We start from the raw sequence: 20861 nt of genomic DNA, 5'->3' as shown, positions 1-20861 counted from the left end.
AGGGGCTATTGCAGCCGGTCACGGCACGAATGTTGACATCGTCCCCATTCGGCGTCCCACTCCAGGACTTCGCCACGGGCATCAATCGCCGTCGTCGTGCCGTTGTGGGTCCACCCGCCAGAGCCGATCGCGGAGCACCTGTTACCGACGTTACCGGTCCTCCATGTCGGGATCGCGGTCCCGTAGTCGGCACCGCTCCTGGCGCTGCCGCTCCTCCCGGTCCAGGGACAGCGGCAGGTTGTATGTCAGACCGGCCTCCCTTCGTTGTCGTCCATCGATGGGTCAGGCCAGCCAGGCCGAACAGCCAGCTCCACCTGTGCCACAGCAGGTGCAGTGGCACCGGGCCCCATGGCCGGCCAAATGGTACCAGGGGGCACCGTGGCCCCCGACGCAGCCCCCGGTGGGGCGTTGCTCAGTGGCCGAAGCCTCAGAAGGACCATCGGCCTTCCTCTCCAGACCTCTGAGGAAGGAGTCGATGGGACGTACATCCTCGGCCTCCGGTGGACACCCAAAGTACCGTGCCAGCCTCCTCAACCTCCCTGGATGAGGCGAGTACGGCCCCTCCTCCCTCCATCTCGCAGGAGGACTTTAGGGCCCACCAAGAACTCTTAAAAAGGATAGCATCAAGCCTCCACCTCCAAGCAGAGGAGATGGAGGAGCCCATGGACTCCCTGTTTAATGTGCTGTCCTCCTCGGCACTGGGCAGGGTGGCTTTGCCTTTCCATGAAGTGGTGGTGAAAATTTCAAATGCCCCATGGCAAACCCCGGCTTCATTGGTCCCCATCTCTAAGAGAGTGGAACGTAAGTATTTTGTACCACCAAGGGGCATGAATACTTATATACCCACTCTATTCCTAACTCCCTGGTGGTTGAGTCGGTCAACCATAGGGAACGGCAGGGCCAGCCAGCCCCTACCCCAAAAAATAAAGATTCAAGGAGGCTGGACTCTTTTGGAAGGAAAATTTATTTGTCCTTGAGCTTCCAGTTATGGGTGGCAAACCACCAGGCCCTCCTGGGACGGTATGAGTTCAAGCTGTGGGGCTCCCTGCCAAAGTTTGAGGACTCCCTCCAGGAACGTGACAGGAAGGAGTTCAAAGTGCTGGTGGAGGAGGGTACAGCGACTGGCAGGGCAACCCTGCAGGCAGATTCGGATGCAGCTGACACAGCCGTATGGTCCATGGCCTCTGCGGTGTCCATGAGAAGGGGGTCATGGCTCCTGCTCTCTGGGCTATCCAGCAAGGCGCAGACCTCCCTGCAGGACCTCCTGTTTGATGGCAAAGCTCTGTTTGCGTAACAAACGGATACAAAGCTGCATGGCCTGAAAGACTCCCACACGATGCTCAGACTCTGGATCTCTATGTTCCGGCTCCGGCTAAACCTAAGTTCAAGGCGCAGCAGACTCCCGCTCAGGCCACCCATCCAAAATACGACACTACTTACAAGAAGTCGCGGGACTATAAGAGGCGCCCACAGAGGCAGTCTCGGCCTGCCCCCCAACCTGAGTCCTCCAAGGGCAAGCAGGCGGGGAAAAGGCGGTTTTGACGGGACGCCTGGGGGCACCCTGCCAATTCTCATCAGGGATCCACCCTCAATAAAGTTTCCCTTCTTCAATCGGTTGTGTGCTTTCCTCCCTGAGTGGTCGCGGCTAACCTCGGACTTCTGTCCACGTGCACCACTTTGGGCCTGTTGCTAAACAACACCAAATACACGTTAGTCCTGGTTCAATGCATAAAGTTTATTGGGGCGGTCCTGGATGCCTTGTCGGCCAGAGCCTCCCTCCCACTGGACAGGTTCGAGACCCTGAAGGGGCTCATCAACATGGTCACAAGGTTTATAGTGACAACAGCCAGAGTGCCTCCAGCTCTTGGGTACATGTCGGTGTGCACGTATGTGGTCCATCATGCCAGACTACCAATGAGGCCCCTCCAGCTCTGGTTGGCCTCGGAGTTCTTCCAGGCCAGGGACAGGATGGACAAAGTTCTCATGGTACCCGAGCCAGTGATCACCTCCCTATGGTGGTAGTCCTCCCCAAGAAACATGCTCCAACGGGTCCTGTTCAGGGGCATGGCCCCGTCCGTGGAGCTGATGTCCAACGCGTTGGACCTGGGATGGGTGGCCCATGTGGGGAAGGTTGAGACCCAAGGTCTGTGGTTGGCTCAGGATCTGACCCTCCACATAAACGTCAAGGAACTCAGGGTGGTACGACTGGTGTGCATGGCCTTCCGCTTGCACCTGGAGGGCCGGGTGGTCAGGGTCCTCACGGACAACATGGCCTCGATGTTCTATATCAACAGGCAAGGCAGGGCCCAATCCTCTGCCTTCTGCCACGAAGCCCTCAGGCCGTGTGATTTTTGTATAGCCCACGACATCTGCCTACAGGCCTTCGATCTGCCAGGCACCCAGGAACGCGTGGGCGCTTCGCTTGAGCAGGGACTTCTCCTCTCAGCATGAGTGGTCTCTCCACCCAGAGGTGGTGCACAGACTTTTCCAAGTGTGGGGAACTCCCCAGGTGGACCTGTTTGTGACTCGGCAGAACTGTCGCTGCCCCTGGTTCTGCTCCGGGGGGAGGAGGGGGCTGGGATGGGGCGCTATCTCTGATGCCTTCCTCCTGTCCTGATCAGGCCAGTTTCTCTATGCCTTTCCCCAATTCCCGCTGATCAGCAAGGTCCTGGAAAAAATAAAGACGGACAAGGCCCGTGTCCTTCTGATTGCCCTGGCATGGCCCAGGCAGCATTGGTATGGGACCCTCACTGGCCTGGCGGTTGCCCTGCCATGGCCATTGCCGTCCCACCCGGACCTCCTCTCCCAGGACGAGGGCAGCCTCCTCCACCCCAACCTAGCGGCACTCCACCTCATGGCGTGGCTGCTCAATGGTTAGGTTGGGAGGAAAGGACGTGCTTGGAAGGGGTTCAGTGCGTCGTCCTAAAAGCAGGCGGCCCTCCATGCGCCGAGCCTACTTGGCAAAGTGGTCTTGGTTTCCCAGATGGGCAGACGAGCGGGCCGTTTCCCGGTGGCCGCCCCGATCCAGCTTATTCTGTACTACCTCCTTCACCTTAGAGCCCAGGGGCCTGGTGCCCTCGTCAGTCAAGGTGTACCTGGTGGCCATATTGGCCTTCCATCCGCTGGTGCAGGGCCACATGGTATTCTCCCATGCTATGACTGGCCGAATCCTTAAGGGGTTAGATCACCTCTTCCCGTATGTTAGGCCCCCTGTCCTGCAGTGGGACCTTAACCTGGTGTTGGCCTGTCTCACGAGGCCCCTGAGGTCACCAATTGTGAAGGTGCACTTGACTCGGGCACAGGCCTCGTCAGCTGCCTTTTTGGCCCATGTCCCCATTCAGGACATCTGTAGGGTTGTCACGTGGTCTTCAGTTCACACGTTCACCTTGCACTATGTGATAGTCTCCCAAACCAGGGATGACACCGGGTTCGGCAGGGCTGTGCTCCGTCCCAAGAATTTGTGAACTCCAACCTACCTCCAACAGATATAGCTTGGAATCACCTATTGTGGAATACACATGAGCAATTACTCAAAGAAGAAAGGACGGTTACCTTTTCCATTAACTGATGTTCTTCGAGATGTGTTGCTCATGTCTATTCCACATCCCGCCCTCCTTCCCCTCTGTCAGAGTTGGTCTGGCAAGAAGGAACTGAGGGTGGGGGGAGCACGTGGCTCCCTTTATACCGTGCCATGGAGGCGCCACTCCAAGGGTCGCTGGGGCACTCCCCTATGGATACTGCTAGGGGAAAAACTTCCGGCACCAGTGCACGTGGTGAGCACCCACACCTATTGTGGAATAGACATGGGCAAGACATCTTGAAGAACACCAGTTATGGAAAAGATAACTGTCTTTTTAAGAATGCCTCTCCTTCCTTCAATGAGTGTGTGGATCACCTCTATCTCTAGGCTTTTATAAGATCCATCACCACGGTATCTCAGTGTCTCCATGAGAAGTAAACATCTCCCATTCAATTAGCAATCGAATATCACCCCTGTGAAAACTATAGCAACTGTGCTTGCATTTAAAAGCGATCATAGGGAAGTATTTAATGTACTTCTGGTTTATTAATGCAGTTTAGCTTTAGGAAGTAAGGAGGAGCCAGCAGCAGATGGAGATGACCAGCCAGCTCTCTGCAGACCAGCAGTCGGTGGCACATAGACCATAGTTTGAGAACCACAAACTCAGAACACATGTATGATAGATTTCTCTTTTCTCTCTCAAGTATGTGTTTAATGATTCAGGCCAAGTCTATGCTAGGAGTGCTTTGCTGATATAGCTGTAGAGGTGTACATACCAGCAAAGTATTACTGTATTACTTGTGTGGATGCAGAATATATCTGCAAAACTACCCTTTTGCCAGTATAGCTTATTCCAGCCACCTGAATGAAATAAACTATACCCGCAAAAGTGCAGCTCTGCTGGAATAACTGTAGAACTAAAGGTTTTTGCTAGTATAGCTATGTTGGACAGAGATCACACGTCATCAAAACTCTGACTGACACAGTCATGCTCGCAAATGTTTGTGGTGTAGAATTGGTCTTACATAGTAGCTACCTACTATACAGTAACATGGAGTCTGGTGGCACCTTAAAGACTAACAGTGCCACCAGACTCCTTGTTTTTGTAGATACAGACTAACACGGCTACCCCCTGCTACTATACAGTGTATTTTTAATCACTGACAAAGCCTTCTAGAGGTGTGTCACAAACCCTAAAAAGCGCCCCCTCCTGGTCACCCAGTAGGACTGCTGTGTGGGGAATCCAAGTTTTGTTTTCTGGATTCTCTGGGGAGTGCTAAGCTTTTGGAGCCTCAACAAGCTGCAACAGTTGTTCCTCCCTTGGTCTCTCTGGCACATTTCCTGGGCACTGACTCTATCCCTCTTGGAAATAGGGCTCCCCAGCCCAGCTGTCCTAGGCCTCAGGACCTGTGCTGACCCCTGAAATAACCCAGTAACTTATGCCACCCCGTCACAGAGCTCAACCCCAAAGATGTGAAGTTTTTGGATTACAATTTAGCTCTCTCTAGTTTTGAAATAGTTGACATGCATACATTTTGCACAGTCTACACCTTTATACCTTTTTATACTTAATCATGTAAACCACAGGAGACTATAGATCATTAAATAATAAATCTGAAACCACCATTTCCCTCACTTTCTAGCTCACCCTTCCATTGAGAGTCCTGGGAGAACCATCTGGGTCCAGGAAGGCAGGCAGGAAAGGTGTCCCCCTGCCTCATGCATTTACATGGTGATCGGAATCTGCCTCATGGATTGGAGAAAATGGCCCTTTTCCAATGTGTTCCTTTATTTTGGAGGTCTAAGCATTCCTTTGTCTGGGGTGTATTTGCTACAGGACATATCAGCAATGGTTGATCCACATACATATAGGCATTCGTGATACAGCAATTTTTCATAATACAACTTCACAGTATCAATCAGAATTCATAGGTTGTACAGACATAGCCCCAATACATCACAAAGTGTAACTGGGAGATGAAACAGCTAACTATAAAACTGACTTAGCTTCACACCTAGGTGTTCTGTATATGCCCCAAAATTTCCATTATTACTTCGTTGTACTTAATATAGTGTACGTTGTGTAAAATTGATTTACTGTTGTATTTTTCTTTCTGTATATGTCTTAATGGACTGTTTTGTCTAGCATATCTAGAATAGTATACAGAATAGTATACAGAACTTTAAGATGCTTCATGGGTCTGTCTAATTGTAGAAAATGTATATTACAGAATTTGAAAAATATCTAATTGTGTAAATAAAATAGAACATACTTGCAAGGGGACATATTTAAGACTGCACGTGCAACTTTAACTTTATAATTTACTGACTTCAAGCACTTAACCAGGCAACCTTAATTTCTACTAAATTTAGTAATGGTACTTCTCAATGAATTTCTTGAAAGAAAAAAAAAATTCTGTAACCTTTTGCTAGGCTAAACTCCACAAGAACACTAATGTACTTTTAAATCACCATAGTACCTGAGTGCTTCACAATCATTAAACACATATTTTACAGATGGAGAATTGAGCATAGAGAAGTTCAGTGACTTGAAGGTCACACAGGAAGTCTGAGGTAGAGCAGGAAACTGAATCCAGGTCTCTCAAGCCCAAGGCTAGTGCTCTAACTACTGGATCATCCTGCCTCTAAATATGTGCTCCCTCCTGCAAACAGGCATGTGCTTAGCTTAAGACATGTGACTAATCATATGAAAGTTGATGAGTATGTTCTCTTGCAATCATATATTTAGCAAACGCCCACCACTTTCAAAATGCTGTCTTCATCCCGGACTCTAGCCAGCTAATGCATTTGACATATGGTGGTAGCTGGATTAATGTTCTTCACTCTTTTGTGAGGATCAACAAACATTAGAAACATCGTTGTTAGTTGCTGTGAAAATAGTCAGCAAAAACATGGAGATTAAAGGGTTTTATCATCCTCCCATTTCATAGTTGTCTGTGGTGTAGGTAAAAACAATGAGGAGTCCTTGTTGGCACCTTAGAGACTCACTAATTTCTTTGGGCATAAGCTTTTGTGGGCTAAAACCCACTTCATCAGATGCATGAAGTGAAAAATACAGTAAGCAGAATATATGTTATAGCACATGAAAAGATGGGAGTTGCCTTACCAAGTGTGGGGGGTCAGTGCTAATGAGCCAATTCAAGGTGGAAGTGGCCTATTCTCAACAGTTGACAAGAAGGGGTGAATACCAAGGGAGGGAAAATTACTTTTGTACTGCTAACAAGGCCAATGCAATCAAGGTGGCCCATTTCCAACAGTTGACAAAAAGGTGAGTATCAGCAGAGGGAAAATTACTTTTTGTAGGAACCCATCCACTCCCAGTCTTTATTCAGGCCTAATTTGATGGTGTCCAGTTTACAAATTAATTCCAATTCTTCAGTTTCTTGTTGGAGTCTTTCTGAAGTTTTTTTTGTTGAAGAATTGCCACTTTTAAGTCTGTTATTGAGTGTCCATGGAGATTGAAGTGTTCTCCTACTGGTTTTTGAATGTTACAATTCTTGATGTCTGATTTGTGTCCATTTATTCTTTGGGGTAGAGACTGTCCAGTTTGACCAATGTACATGATAGAGGGGCATTGCTGGCACATGATGGCATATATCACATTGGTAGATGTGCAGGTGAACAAGCCCCTGATGGTGTGGCTGATGAGGTTAGGTCCTGTGATGGTGACACCAATACCAGAGTGGAGTTGATATGCATGGGCAAAGTGGAGGAATGATGTAAGCTTTGAGAGTGAAGTGTCTCCTAATATACTTTCAACTTAGACCTCAGCAGAGAAAACTTATTGGTATTTTAAGATTAGGCTACTTTAGTTATATTGTTTTTTGGTTTTCTGCTCTGCCGAAAAGGTGTTTAATATTTAGTAATTCTGTTTTAGAATAGATTAGCTATTTGAAAAAATGTGGCTTTAAGGAAGCATTATTTCCTATTTAAATTGCTTTAGTGCTAAAAGTGTGTATCTTAATTTCTAAATGCAGAGGAAGATTTTCCCTGCCCCAAAGAACATAACGTCTAAACATAAATTGTTCAGAGTTGTTATAAGGTTTGGTGATCATTGTTTCACAGAGTGCTTAAGTGTACATTATAGGAGCGTGCTGTTCAGTGTTATATCCTTACTATTAATGATTGTAGATAGGGCCCTACCAAATTCACAGCCATGAAAAACACGTCATGGACCATGAAATCTGGTCTTTTGTGTGCTTTTACCCTATATTATACCAATTTCACAGGGGAGATCAGAGTTTCTCAAATTGAGGGTTCTGACCCAAAAGGGAGTTGCGGGGCGGGTGTGTGTGTGTCACAAGGTTATTTTAGGGATGATGATGATGGTATTACCACCCTTAGGTTTGTGCTGTCTTCAGAGCTGGGTGGCTCGAGAGTGGTGGCTGTTGGCTGGGCACCCAGCTCTGAAGGCAGTGCCATGCCAGCAGCAGTGCAGAAGTAAGGGTGGCAATGCCATGCCATCCTTACTTCTGCTCTGCGGCCGGAGAGTGGCGGCTGCTGATTGAGGGCCCAGCTGTACAGGCAGCGGTGCGTAAGTAAGGGTGGCAACATCATACTATGCCATCCTTACTGCTGCTGGCGGCACCTCTGCCTTCAGAGCTGGGCTCCTGGCCAGCAGCCTCTGCTCTCTGGCCACCCTCCTCTGAAGGCAGCGCCGCCGCCTGCAGCAGTGCAGAAGTAAGGGTAGTAGTATCGCAACCCCCCCCTCCAATAACCTTGCAGCCCCCCACAACTCCTTTTTGGGTCAGGACCCCTACAATTACAGCACCATGAAATTTCAGATTTAAATAGCTGAAATCATGAAATTTACTATTTTTAAAATCCCCTGACCATGAAATTGACCAAAATGGACTGTGAATTTGGTAGGGCCCTAATTATAGAGATATAATACTTTATACAGCAAAAGCAACTGTTCAACATTTTGTTTCATTGTTTCTACCATTGAGCTATTTAATTAACTCAAATGACAAGACCAGTTAATAAATTGCTTTTTTATAAACATCCACAATAGTTGGACGGAAATAAATAAGTGACCTCAAGTCAGGGAAATGAACAGACAGAACACCCACATATTGGAACAACTTTTAGAAAAATCTTGCCTTTATTAGTAGTAGTCTGTACATGTACAGTATTAGTTTTAGGATTTTGTCCACAAAGTGAATGAATTACATGTAATATTCATTGGTTTTACTTCCTGTCTCAAAACACTTGTGGAGGGATATACTGTACGTTAGTTATCTTAGAATACAGAAATTTTAAATAAGGACCTAATCTGTTAAGTGAAGTTGTCCATTGCTTTTAAAGGATGCTTCTCAATAATCTGGTGAATGAAGGTAGTGATAGTTTAGAATTGCATGCCTTCGTGAAAAGGAGTGACAATCGTTAATATGATTGGGGGACTTCATGACTTATGTGCATTGGAGAATAATGGAGAGTTTCATTTTAGATAGCTCGTTTGAATCCAGCTTTGGTCAATAATGAAAAAGTTTCTGCCTTGTGATGGCAGCCTGGTGACTCATGCACACTTATTTAGTGGCATCTTAATTCATTCATATTACTGAAACTTCACCACAGCTGACAGCCTGTTCAGTTTCAGTAGAAAGACTAACACCTAAATAGATGTGGAGGCTGAATTTATTTCTCAACTCCAGAGATAATCTGTTTAAAAAAAAAAAATTACAACAGGGACAGTAACTTGTCTTGAAGCTGTTATTTTGTACCCATTATATTGATAAACAGAAGTCATATCTGCAGAACTGTCAATCCCAGTAATCAAATAGACCAGAGCCTGTTTTAAGGATTTAAAAACCAAAGACAATGTAAACAATAGCAGTAGGGATGAAGAGAAAAAACATAATTTGGGTTGCTTACCCGAGTCTAATGAGAGACATAAAGGTCCTGTGGCATATGTCACAGGCCAGAGATGGGGACTAGAGAAACTTGTCTTTGATATTATGTTCAGCCACTTCTGAACTCTCAAAATAAGGCTGTTATTTTAAAAAATGGGAAATTCATGAGACAAATAGGCAGTCTGTCAGAACTTCAGGCTTTATAACATCCTCTCTTCTGCCTTCCAGGGCTGGCAGGGAGTTGAACAGAGGCAAAATGTTCAGCTTTCTAGGAGGAGCTATGGCTCTTGTAAGGTGTTCAGCTATCCTGCTGCTGGTGGGTTGTATAAAGATAGGAGTGACTTGTCATTCATTGACCCCCATAATCAGTTTTGCATTGGTGTGATGGTTTCTAAAAGGGAGGCCTGTCCAGTTCTCCTCAGCTAAAAATATGGTGGCTTTAATGTGGGTCCCTGAGGATGGAAGGGGAGGAGTGACCTTGATGAGAAAAATGGGTGTGGTCATAGGTGATTTGACAAGGGAATGTCTTCCCTTCTCCCTTTTAACTCCTCATATAGAGGAATAATGCAAAATTCTTAAAATATATACAGCAGTTACTAGAATAACGATGGTGCAATCCCTAACAGTATAATGCACTGCTTCTAAAACTGTTAAGGCTGTTAAAATATTGGTATCTTGATAGAGAATTTCAGAACATTGTTTCTGATATTCCAGAATATAAATCCATGCAGCCACTCACAGTTTGCAGTCACTGTGTGTTTGTCTTTAAACATGAGTGAATATACTGAGTGGTATTGAGACTACACTTTACAAAGTTAAAATGGTCTATGTCCTGACAGCTCCACACCAAAAAATTCCAGTTTTGATTATTGGACTACTTTCCCACACTAAGGTTATCAAGCATGTTTTACAAAAAGAGCTCAGGAGTTCAATCACCAACTATATATCCCAGGCAAGACACTCACACAACCAGCTGTTGTTCTCCCTGCAGTGACCTGGACCAGGCAGCCTAGCATCTGCTGCTGTTTTCTCTTCAGTGACCCCAGCCAGATTTCTTTGAAGCCTATTGCTGACTTCCCCTGCAGTCACTTATGCTAATGTCTCTTATATGCTACAGCTGTTTTGTAAGGCCTCTTCACTTTTCCTTTTTCAATTTCAATCTTTTTTTTAAAACTTGTAGAGCGCTTTTCCCCCCCCTTTTGAGTTCCTGGGTAGTGTTTATCTTAAGGACTGATACTGTGAATATCTTTGCGCAAAAAAAAAAAAAAAGCACATGCCAACTGCTATGGATTATGGGGGAAACAAGGTGACACTAAAAATATTCCATGTAGTCTGGCCTCTTTATAGCCTGGGGAAGATCTTGAGCTGAGTTAATTTTATTAACGTAAAAGAAATTAAAGTAAAACTGCTGCTGGAGGAATGGGATTGAGTAAAGACATTGCATGCAGAAACAGAAGATAAGATGGGGAACAAGTTTTATTTTTGCGATCAAGTAACAGTGTGAAGAAATATATTAATGTTTAGTTAAATAGATTTTTTTATTTCCAATTAATAATACATTACAGAAATGTAAATCATCTCAAGATGACAGCTTATCACTTTAATATATATGAATCAACTGTGAAGTTTAGATGTCATACTCTGGGAAATCTAATTTTTCCTCAGTTCACAGAGGGTTTATCTAGATTTCCCCCTGCCCCCTGATCATTGCCAATTGAAGTTGTGGAAATTCCGTATGTATTGGTGAGTTATGCCTCTACTAAACCCAAACTGCCCTCTCATTGTGATCTCATTGTCAGATGTTAAGTAACATTGAGTTGAGGAAGGGGCTCTCAAGTTTTCAATGATCACGTATTAACAGAATATCTTGTGTGCCTCCCCTTCCATTTGCAATCACATAACATCGCTATGGCAATTTCACAATTACTTACATGGAAGAGTGATGTTAGAAAAATGTGTAGTCTATATTTTGCTGCCTTTAATGTGATTTAGTAGCTGGAAATGAGAACGAGCATAATGTGATCAGCCAGCACTGCTTGGATCACCATCTCTCGTGGGTAAAAGTTTGGGAATCACCGGTCTAGTCAGTACTCGAATGGGAGGCATCCAAGAAAAACGCATGTTGGTTGCAGAGGTAGTAGATAGTAGTCTTCCTTCTGAGTTCGTACTTAACCAGTGACCGAATATGATGTTATAAGGCACTGTGCTTCTGGTGATATATAAAATGTCAGAGAACGATGGCCACTTGTGGTCATTAAAGTTCTATGGCACTACAGTAGAACCTCAGTGTTGCAAACTGACCAGTCAACCACACACTTCATTTGGAACTGGAAGTAGGCAATTAGGCAGCACTAGAGACAAAAAATAAAAGCAAACACTTAAACTACTAAAAATATAAAGGGAAAGTGTTTAAAAAAGATCTTACATGGTAAGGAAACTGTGTGTGTACTTGTTTCATATAAAATAACATGGTTAAAAGCAGTATTTTTCTTCTGCGTGGTAAAGTTTCAAAGCTGCATTAAGTCAATGTTCAGCTGTAAACTTTTGAAAGAACCATAACATTTTGTTCAGAATTGTGAACATGTCGGAGTTACGAACAACATCCATTCCCGAGATGTTTGTAACTCTGAGGTTCTGCTGTACTTTGCAACAGCAAGTGATCTGTCTCTAAATTCTGTATTCTGCTCAATTCTGCTTTTGCAAAGCTTTTCAGAAAATACAGCTTACGTTTGAAAGAATATCATTATGCACTAGAAAATATATGTAGGGAAAAATTCTGCACAGACTAGACGGAATGGGGTATTTGACTTAATACTGTAGGCCTTTTCCATCTCTACCTTCTATCTGTAACTCGTCCTACAATCAGTGGTTCTCTTTTTATACCAGACCTCTCATTTAGCTAGAATCTTGCCTTTCTCTCACATATAATATGGGTCCTGACATCTGGTTGTGACTCCCACATTGAGAACTCACACGTTAGCTAAATTAATTAAACATTCTGTACATGTAAATGTGCTTGTGTGTGTGTGTGTGTGTGTGTGTGTGTATATGTGTGTATATATATATATATATATATATATATATATATATATATATATATATATATATATATATAAAATTTAAAGAATTGCTTTCCTGTGATGCTAATTTGATCTTCATGGAACAAAGTACAGTATTCCACTCTTACTGTACTTTTGTTTTTCTCTGTTGATATATTCAGAACACACACAAATGGATCATTTGACAATTTTAGTTGTTTGATGAAAGCAGAGGACTTTAATAGAGACTTGTTTGACCTAAATCAATGAGCAATTTAAGGCGATACTTACACAAACATTTAAGTTTAAGAATAATTAACGAGAGTGATCTGTAAGATCTGTCCAGAACGGAAACTTGAATAAAAACAACATGATGTTCAAGAAGTTGAGTTAATTTAGGAGAGATTTCCAGTTGCAGAGGGGAGGATCAGAGGGACACACACTAAAAAAGCAGGTTGGGAAATATGTGAAAAAGGGTAGCAAGAACTTTTCACACTCTTCCCCCCTCGCAAGTCTTTATTTTGTGGTAGAAGGACTTATGAGCTGACGTGGCAAAAAGGGATGTTTGGTAAAGATTCTGTTTCTACACAAACTTCTAAGAAAACACGAGAATACAAAATAGTCTGCTGCATAGCCTTTCAAAATCTCAATCAAGATTTAGTTCTCTTCCTCATCACTTAGTAACAATAAAACATAAAAATCAGGATCTTCCTCAATATCCCTTTTTGCCATTCCACCCCATAAATCCTGACTAGCAGATGAAAATGGGGGCATGAGTAAGAAAATAAGGCTCTTGCGATCAAGAGTTTAGCTGACTGAATGTGGTAATTACTTGGTTTCCAGCATGTGGAAGAAGCTCTTCTGACCCAGTTAGGCTTTTGTCTATTCCTTTTATTTTAATTTGGTTGCCGTAGCTTTTTGTTTCTGCCAAAACACCTAGCTTAGAGTTGGATGCTCTTGTAGAGAATTTTTAAAATATTTTCTCCTCAAGCTGATAAGAGCCCTTTGTGCAGAGATGATCCCACTGGTTGTGTCTCACATCTGCTCTAACTGGTAGCTAAAACCTTTGAAGAAGCAACCCTCTGATTGCATCCTGTCCTGCTTCTTATAAAGGGCCAAAGTTTTAGTGCTTTAGAGTGAGCAGAAGCCCAAAATAAGTGAATCCAGCTCATTCAACCCCAACATTTCACTAGTTCCACGTGGCTTCATTCTTCCACCTGTTGGGCAAAATGCACAGTGAGACCTGCAGGTGACTGTTGCATCTGGGGTTGCCTTAGGTATAGTAACTATAGGAATAAGGCAGTCCTTTCTGAGGGAAAAACTTCTGGATACAAATTAGCACTATTCTTCACTTTCGCTTACCATGCTTGTTGTTGACAGGGTCCTGACCTTGTCACATAAAGCAACATGAAGAAGTAATTTACATCAATATATTTTTATCTTGTCTGTTCAGAGAAAATCATAGCACCCTTGAATGACTCTGGAGACTCTAAATGTCTGGCTTACCCCAGAGCACCAGATCTTTCCTCTGCCAGGATGGAAAAAACCTAAACGAGGCCAGTTCCTCCTGCATTATATCCCTCCTTTCTCTCTCTTTCTGATGTAGTGCCAATTCCTACCTTAACTCTACATAGACACCTCTACCCCGATATAACGTGAGCTGATATAACACAAATTTGGAAAGAGCGCGGTAAAGCAGTGCTCCGGGGAGGGCGGGGCTGCGCACTCTGGTGGATCAAAGCAAGTTCGATATAACGCGGTTTCACCTATAATGCGGTAAGATTTTTTGGCTCCCGAGGACAGAGTTATATCGAGGTAGAGGAGTACCAGTCTTTCCATTCTTCAAGGATGATTTTTCCATCTCTTCAAATAAGAACAGTGTTCCTCTCCTGCAAACTCGATATCGACAGATGATGCAGGAACTGTTATGGATGAAATACCTTCTGAGGGGGTAGTTGGATTTCTCAAGAGTCAGACTTCAGAATGGATAGTCTGCCTGTGCTGACTAGGTGAATAGCTTGCACATTAAAACTAAAAGATCATTCTCTAGGGTCTGTGGATGAGGAGAAGCTATTTTGGCTAGGGCTCCAAGACGTTCGTTATTTGATTGTTTTATTAAAGACACGTCATGATGTGGGCTGTTCCTAACAAGAAATTGCACCTCTTTAGATACTTTAGGTGGCTTTACACCTTCACAGAGATGTGGTTTATGTGGCCTAAGGCTGGATTCAGCGTCTGGTAAGTAGACAAGAAATCTACTCCACTATTTGATGCCTTGTGGTCCTGAGTGGGATGGAAAGTATTGGTGCCTCTTAAAAGCTACAGATGTCCTTACAAACATTCTTTTATAGAGCTTATTTGGCAAGGGCTCAAGTAAAATAGCTGGAAAAATTGGTGTCCAAGGAAGATGGTGTATAAGCATTCTCTCTTAAATAACATTTCTCCTCCCTTATTTTAGATTTTTTTTCTACAATCTCATTTGAGCTTTCTTTGTAGAAATATACCCTGCCAAGAGGTACAGCTGTGGATGACCTTACAATACTCCAAATTTGTTTTGTTTGCTCTTTCTTTTGAGTGGAAATAGCTTTGTGGAGTCTCAGCTTAGAACAAAATTCTTTTTAAGAAGAAATGTGAACAAGGGTGGTGATGAATGTAATGACAGATCGATGTCAAGATGTTAATTTCTTTACAATTGACTGTATGATTGACTAGGAGTCAGGAGATTTGGGTTCAATTTCTGGTTTTAGCACTGATCCTGCTGCATGACCTTGGGCAAGCCACTTAGCTTCAGTTTTCCTCTCTGTAAAATGGAGATGACACCTTTCTCTCCAGGGTGAGATTGAAAGATGAAAAATGCTATATAAGAGTTAGGCATTATTCCTAAATATCCTTTCCCTTTGCTTCATCTTTATACTTTGCTTGGGTATACAAATGGTCTGTGATCAACAAACGTGAAGGGAGGAAACTACAGGGAGAAAGGTGAAAAAATCACACTGAGGTTGACTGTGATATAGAAAATTGTGATCTTTTATGCCTTAGCTGGAGAGTTATCAAAGCTGTTATTTTTCAAGTTCTGTTTTTGTTTGTGTTGTACTTAAATTATTGTAAAATGCCAGATTCTTGATCATTGCATATTTTACAAATCAAAAACTAAGCATTCCTGCTTACGGATTCCTATCAGTCTTTCATTACAGCCTGACTAAAGGTCCATTGTCAGTTTCTTGTATATTGATGCAGCAGCTATTGTGTTTTGAGGACACACGAGAGAACATTCCTTTGTGGGTTCCCACGTGGAGATGGTGAATTTTTTAGAGCAGCTGGTAAGCTGAAGATGAAATTCCGGCTTTATAGGATTTCCATCCATTGCAGAGTGATATCTCAAACATTCCCCCCGCCCCCAAATCCCTAACAGAGGGATTTGACAATTCTGCTCTCTTAAAACTGATTTACTAGTGCCTGTATGTTCAGTTGATTTGGGAAGCTTCAGCCTATATCAATCAAGAATCAGTATTTGCTTTTCCATCAGTAAAAGGTAGAGATCAAGCCCCATTTCCTTATCAAGATGGTTCCATCCTTTATTTTTCATTTGGATCAATATGTTCTGTCCACAATAAGGTACCTTCATGCCCTTGATATGAAGAACTTTGCATAACTATTTGAACAAGACACTATTGTTGTATTCAGTGTAGTTGTAGTAGTGTTGGTCCCAGGATATTACAAGAGACAAAGTGAGAGAGGTAATCTCTTGTATTGGACCAACTTATGTTGGTGACAGAGGCAGGCTTTTGAGCCACACCCAGCTGTTCTTCAGGTCTGGAAAAGGTACTTGAAGCACCACAGCTAAATGCAAGGTGGAACACAGAAACATTGGATTTATGGCTTATTACAAAAATATGTAACCCACTAACCCCCTCTTCTTGTCCTATGACTTCAGAGGTTTTAATGGACCACTCTGTCTTGAAAGGTCCCTTAGGATATGTGCTAACTACTTGTGCTAAACAATCTGTTTCACCTTGCATTTAGCTATGATGCAGACAGTACTTTTACCAGATCTGAAGAACAGCTGGGTGTGGCTCGAAATCTTGTGACTCTCGCAAACAGAAGTTGGTCCAGTTAAAGATATTAGCTCATCCACCTTGTCGCTCTGAACAAGACACTGGAAGTTAAAAAGTCAGATCACCTATTTGCTGTTTCAGGGCCCTAAGAAAAGCATGCATGACTCTTAGGCTTCATTGTCTTCGTCCTCACTTACTGATTCTGCATCAAAGATGTACAGGCATGTCCCAAGCATTGTTTCCTTAGAAGAATGGATACCACGATGAGTAATTTGCATACATGTGGGGGGAGGAAGGGGAATGAAGCTGATGTGAAGGGATGTAGGACTATCTACAGAGAGAAAGGAGAAGTCTTGTTAGGGAGGTCTGGGTTATTCTTCCCAAGAAGAGGAACTTTTTACTGGAAATGTATGCTATATGCCTAAGCTGTCTACTAAAAAAAAAAAATTACTTCTCACCCCAGCATGCCACATGTCCCCTGTTTGGCTGACTTGCCTTACCTAGGACTGGGAGACGGGGGAATAGTTAGGGGATGCTACCTTGCTGGATGGGAATTGCTTACACGTGCCTCCTGGCTGCTGCTGGCTAGTATGGGCTGCAGGAATAAGCAAAATGGTAGACGAGGCCTCACCTGTTACTTGCTCTTGACAGCAGCAGAGCTGGAATCTGGAGTAGAGCTGGAACTGGCAGAGGGCTGTAGCAGGTGGTCTTGAGCAGTATTAAGCAGCCAGCAGCAGGTGGATGAAGAACTTTGAGCCAGTCCCTCAGACCAACTGGAAGACTTCCACTTCCAATCCCCGTATTGGCTGGGAATGCATAGTGGCAAGTTGCATCAGGCTCACAATGCTGTTCTCAAGCTGAAACGTGAGCCTGATGCAACTTGCCACTGTGCATTCCTAGCCAATACTGGGGACTGGAAGTGGAACTCTTCCAGTTGGTCTGAGGGACTGGCTCACCGAACAAATGTCTTGTTGTCTGGGTGGCCTATGTGGTCCTTTCTTGTATGTTTATTCTCTTTGGTATGTTTTTCAAGGTACATCTTATGTTTGCTATGAGTCTAGGTACTGTTTTTGTCCCACTGCTTGAGAAAGCATGGAGAATGGCAATTTCTTGTCTTTTTATTTGGTTTTTCTGTGTTTCATTTTTGTTGCCAAACTGCACTGTTTTTTGTTATTGGGTTGGGGCTTTTTTAGACCCTCTTACCCGTATGAAGGAATTTTTTCAATCCCTTTAGAAAGTAGCTGTTAGAGATTGATTCAGTTAATACTGTCATATTTGGGTCAATTACAGCAGATCAGATTCTAGAGCTGAACTGAAGGAAGGAGACCTCTTACTATCCCATAGAGTTGAAATACAAATTTTAGAATCTTAACTCTTAAAGGCAGAGTTAATTGATGATGTTTAAGAAGAGGACATATAGGGGCCAATTAATTCCTTTCAAAGATAGTGTGCTCACTTTTCATTTTAGAGAATTGTTTATACAAACTGTTTGTATTATTTAAAGTAGTGTAAAGAAATACCATAGTTGTGATTTGTATGTTGGTTTTTTTTTGGATTCATGTAGTTCTTACTGTAGTTTTCCCTATATTGAGATTAATGAGGAGAAAAAGGGTAAGGCATTTTTGTTATGGCCAATTTATTTCATTTCAGACTGTATTATCATTTGGTGAAAGCCCTATTGATTAGCCTTCATAGCTTTACAGAGCTTTTCTTCTAAGCACTTAAAGTTTGAGTTGTCTCAGTCCCATAGGACTGAAAAGAAAGCTGTTAGTACCATGAAATTCTTCTTCTGTATGTTTCCAACAGCTTGATGCTGCTTCTGAGAATTCGAAATATTAGCACATTAATGTTATTAACCCATTTAGTACAAAAATACATTTGGAAGCAAAAATATTTTTTATATCATCAAAGTCTGGGTGGTTTCTTCCATATGAGTACAGTTTCTTAAAGCTGAAAAATGTGTTATGCTGTGTAACAAACAGATGCTGCTCTAACAATGCAATACATTATGTACCAAAAATGATCTCTGTTTTAATCATAGATGCTGATTTAATGAGACAAGACTAGCTTACATCAAAAATGGATTTAGGGTGTGATTTTGTTTTCTCTGTGGTTTCTCTACATAATTAATAGAAATATGGTACCTTATATACTCTAAATTTGAAAGTGTGCTATAGTTTTATATTATTTTATGCTCCTTGGTCCTAAATCTGCCTTGTATAATACTCTTTTCCCCTCTTCATGCTTTGAATTAAAAGACATATCCTAGAAAATGTATAGTGTAGTTAATTAAAATTTTATTTAAAATAATTAAGATATTTCCATAGGTCTTCTCTTCTTATAGCTGTGAGAATACTTAATCTCTCGATTTTTTTTTTTTTCTATTTTACTACTTCTCCAACCTTCTCCCATCCAATGGCTTTGTTTTATGTTTACCTTGTAGGCTACGTTAGCAGTTTCTTTCTAATGCTGGTACTAATTCATGGATCAGAGAGGCGATGCTGATCAATATGCTCAGTTCATATCTGTACCTTATATCTTGAACACACTCCTGACCCCCTGGGAATGTTTCATTGTTGCTGTCCCTCCAGTTTAACTTTCTAATTTTATTCCATGGATATTCTGATTCCACATTAGTTACCAGATCTAATCATTTAAATTCTTCTATCATCAGATATAAATAGTGATTGACAATTTTACCTTTAGATACAGTCAGATAATACTATACTTGAGGGGGAGCGGGGAGGAATCTTCTTATTGTGTTTCTAATTCCACTAAACCCAGCAGAGTTAAATGTAGTTTGGATGCACAGGGAAGAATTAATGATTGGAAGATACAGAGTTGGTAAATTATTTATTCTGGCCCTGAGGAAGCTGAAAAGCTGAGTGAAAGACTAATAAATCATTTGTGGTAGTGCTGGTTGTCACTTCCAATTATTTTAGACGGTTTTGTGATAAACTGCAGCACCTGCTAGATATCCCTACACCATCCCTTGATGCTTGCAGTGCAGCTTGTTCAGTCGATTATCAAAGGCAAGTTTGTCTAAACTTTCTTCAGGTTGGAGAGAGAATTACTCTTCCCAGTCGCCCCAAACCCCATTTTTGTTAATTCCCTTTTCATTGCATATGTGAGCTAGGTGCAGTATGTGATGTACAGAGTAGAGAATTCTGAGTGATACTGTAAAATTCAACTATTTTCTGTTGATCAAGTCTAACCGGCAAAGGCTGCTTTTATTTCCTTTTTCTTAAAAGCAACTGCTTGAAGGAATGCATCCCACCTTATCCTCTCCATGATAACTATAGTAAGGTTCACTTCAAACCACTAAGATGGTTTCTGACCTGAAAGGGGAAAAGAGACCACGGCGGAGAGAGGAACAGGTGTTCCACCTGCTGTGACCACTCAGTCAAAGGCAATGACAAAATAAAGGGACAGGAGAGCAGCAGAGGGAAGTCCCCTTCCTATTTCAGACACACCCTGGAGCTAGGCTGAAACTGCAGAGCATATTGTGACTTCAATTTCAACTCATCTTATCACCTGCTGGCTTCTCTTCCTGTTCTTTCAGGAAGCCGCATCTAGAATGCGTATCCTCTGTAAAGAGGACCTGTCCCCCTCGGTCCCCAGCATGAGGAGTCAGGGACGGGGGGACAGAGGCGGGTAAGTTGAGGAAATAAAAGAAAGGAAAGAAACCAGATGAGGGAACTGAAGCAGAGGGAGATGAGTGAAAAGATAATTTAGAAAGGGAGAAGTGAGAGAGGGACTTCAGAGAGCGAGGATGGGAAATTGGATGGGAGAAAAAAGTTGAGGTAACTGGCCTCAGATAGTATGGGCAGGTCTGCAGTAGAAACTTTTGCATTTCAGAACTGAAAACTTTAAAAATATAAACCAGATATATACACATTACTCAGATGTAATGGGGCTTTTAGATGGGGCTTCTATATTGGTGGTCTCCTTTGCAAAAAGGTAATTTACAAGGTAGGAATTAATTCTCTTTAAATAGCCCTTAAGTTTAAGGGAAGGGCTGCTATATGTTAAAGAATTCAAGAAAATATAGTTTCTGTCCCACTCCAAGGGTCCAGGATTATTGTCCCATATTGTCTCAGTTGTGGCTCCAGGTGGGTTTCTATAGGTACAGGTTTAGGAACATCAGTTTGGGCAACTAGCTGTAAATCAATTTGAAGAGAGCTTTAATCAACTTTCCTCGCCAAAGAGAGGGTAGAGGAGCATCAAATAATCAGCTTGAAGTTGCTGAGGCCAATTCACAGATCCTCATTACTGGTGGAAAAACAGGATTTATTTCATGCCTGGGTCCAAAAGACTAGTTAGTGACCCCTAGATAGTATCTCATATCGGCCTACAATAGAGTCAGTGGAGAATC

The 20861-nt window shown here is 42.8% G+C and overlaps 1 protein-coding gene across 6 annotated transcripts in view; it reads left to right on the top strand.

Annotated features, from left to right (window-relative positions):
• The window catches only part of TBC1D5 (TBC1 domain family member 5), a 364302-nt gene that overhangs the window by 41511 nt on the left and 301930 nt on the right, over positions 1-20861 (top strand). Inside the window, exon 3 of one of the 6 annotated variants that reach the window (XM_065587057.1) lies at positions 14601-14669. The exons of the other annotated variants lie outside the window; for them this stretch is intronic. The gene's annotated coding sequence lies outside the window, so the exon portion shown is untranslated. The remainder of the gene's footprint in view (positions 1-14600; positions 14670-20861) is intronic. 6 annotated transcript variants of the gene reach the window in all.

Source organism: Chrysemys picta, chromosome 2, assembly GCF_011386835.1.
Source record: "Chrysemys picta bellii isolate R12L10 chromosome 2, ASM1138683v2, whole genome shotgun sequence".
In the NCBI taxonomy this organism is placed as follows: Eukaryota; Metazoa; Chordata; order Testudines; family Emydidae; genus Chrysemys; species Chrysemys picta.
Note: the sequence above shows the minus strand (reverse complement) of the source record. Positions and strands in the feature narration are given on the sequence as shown.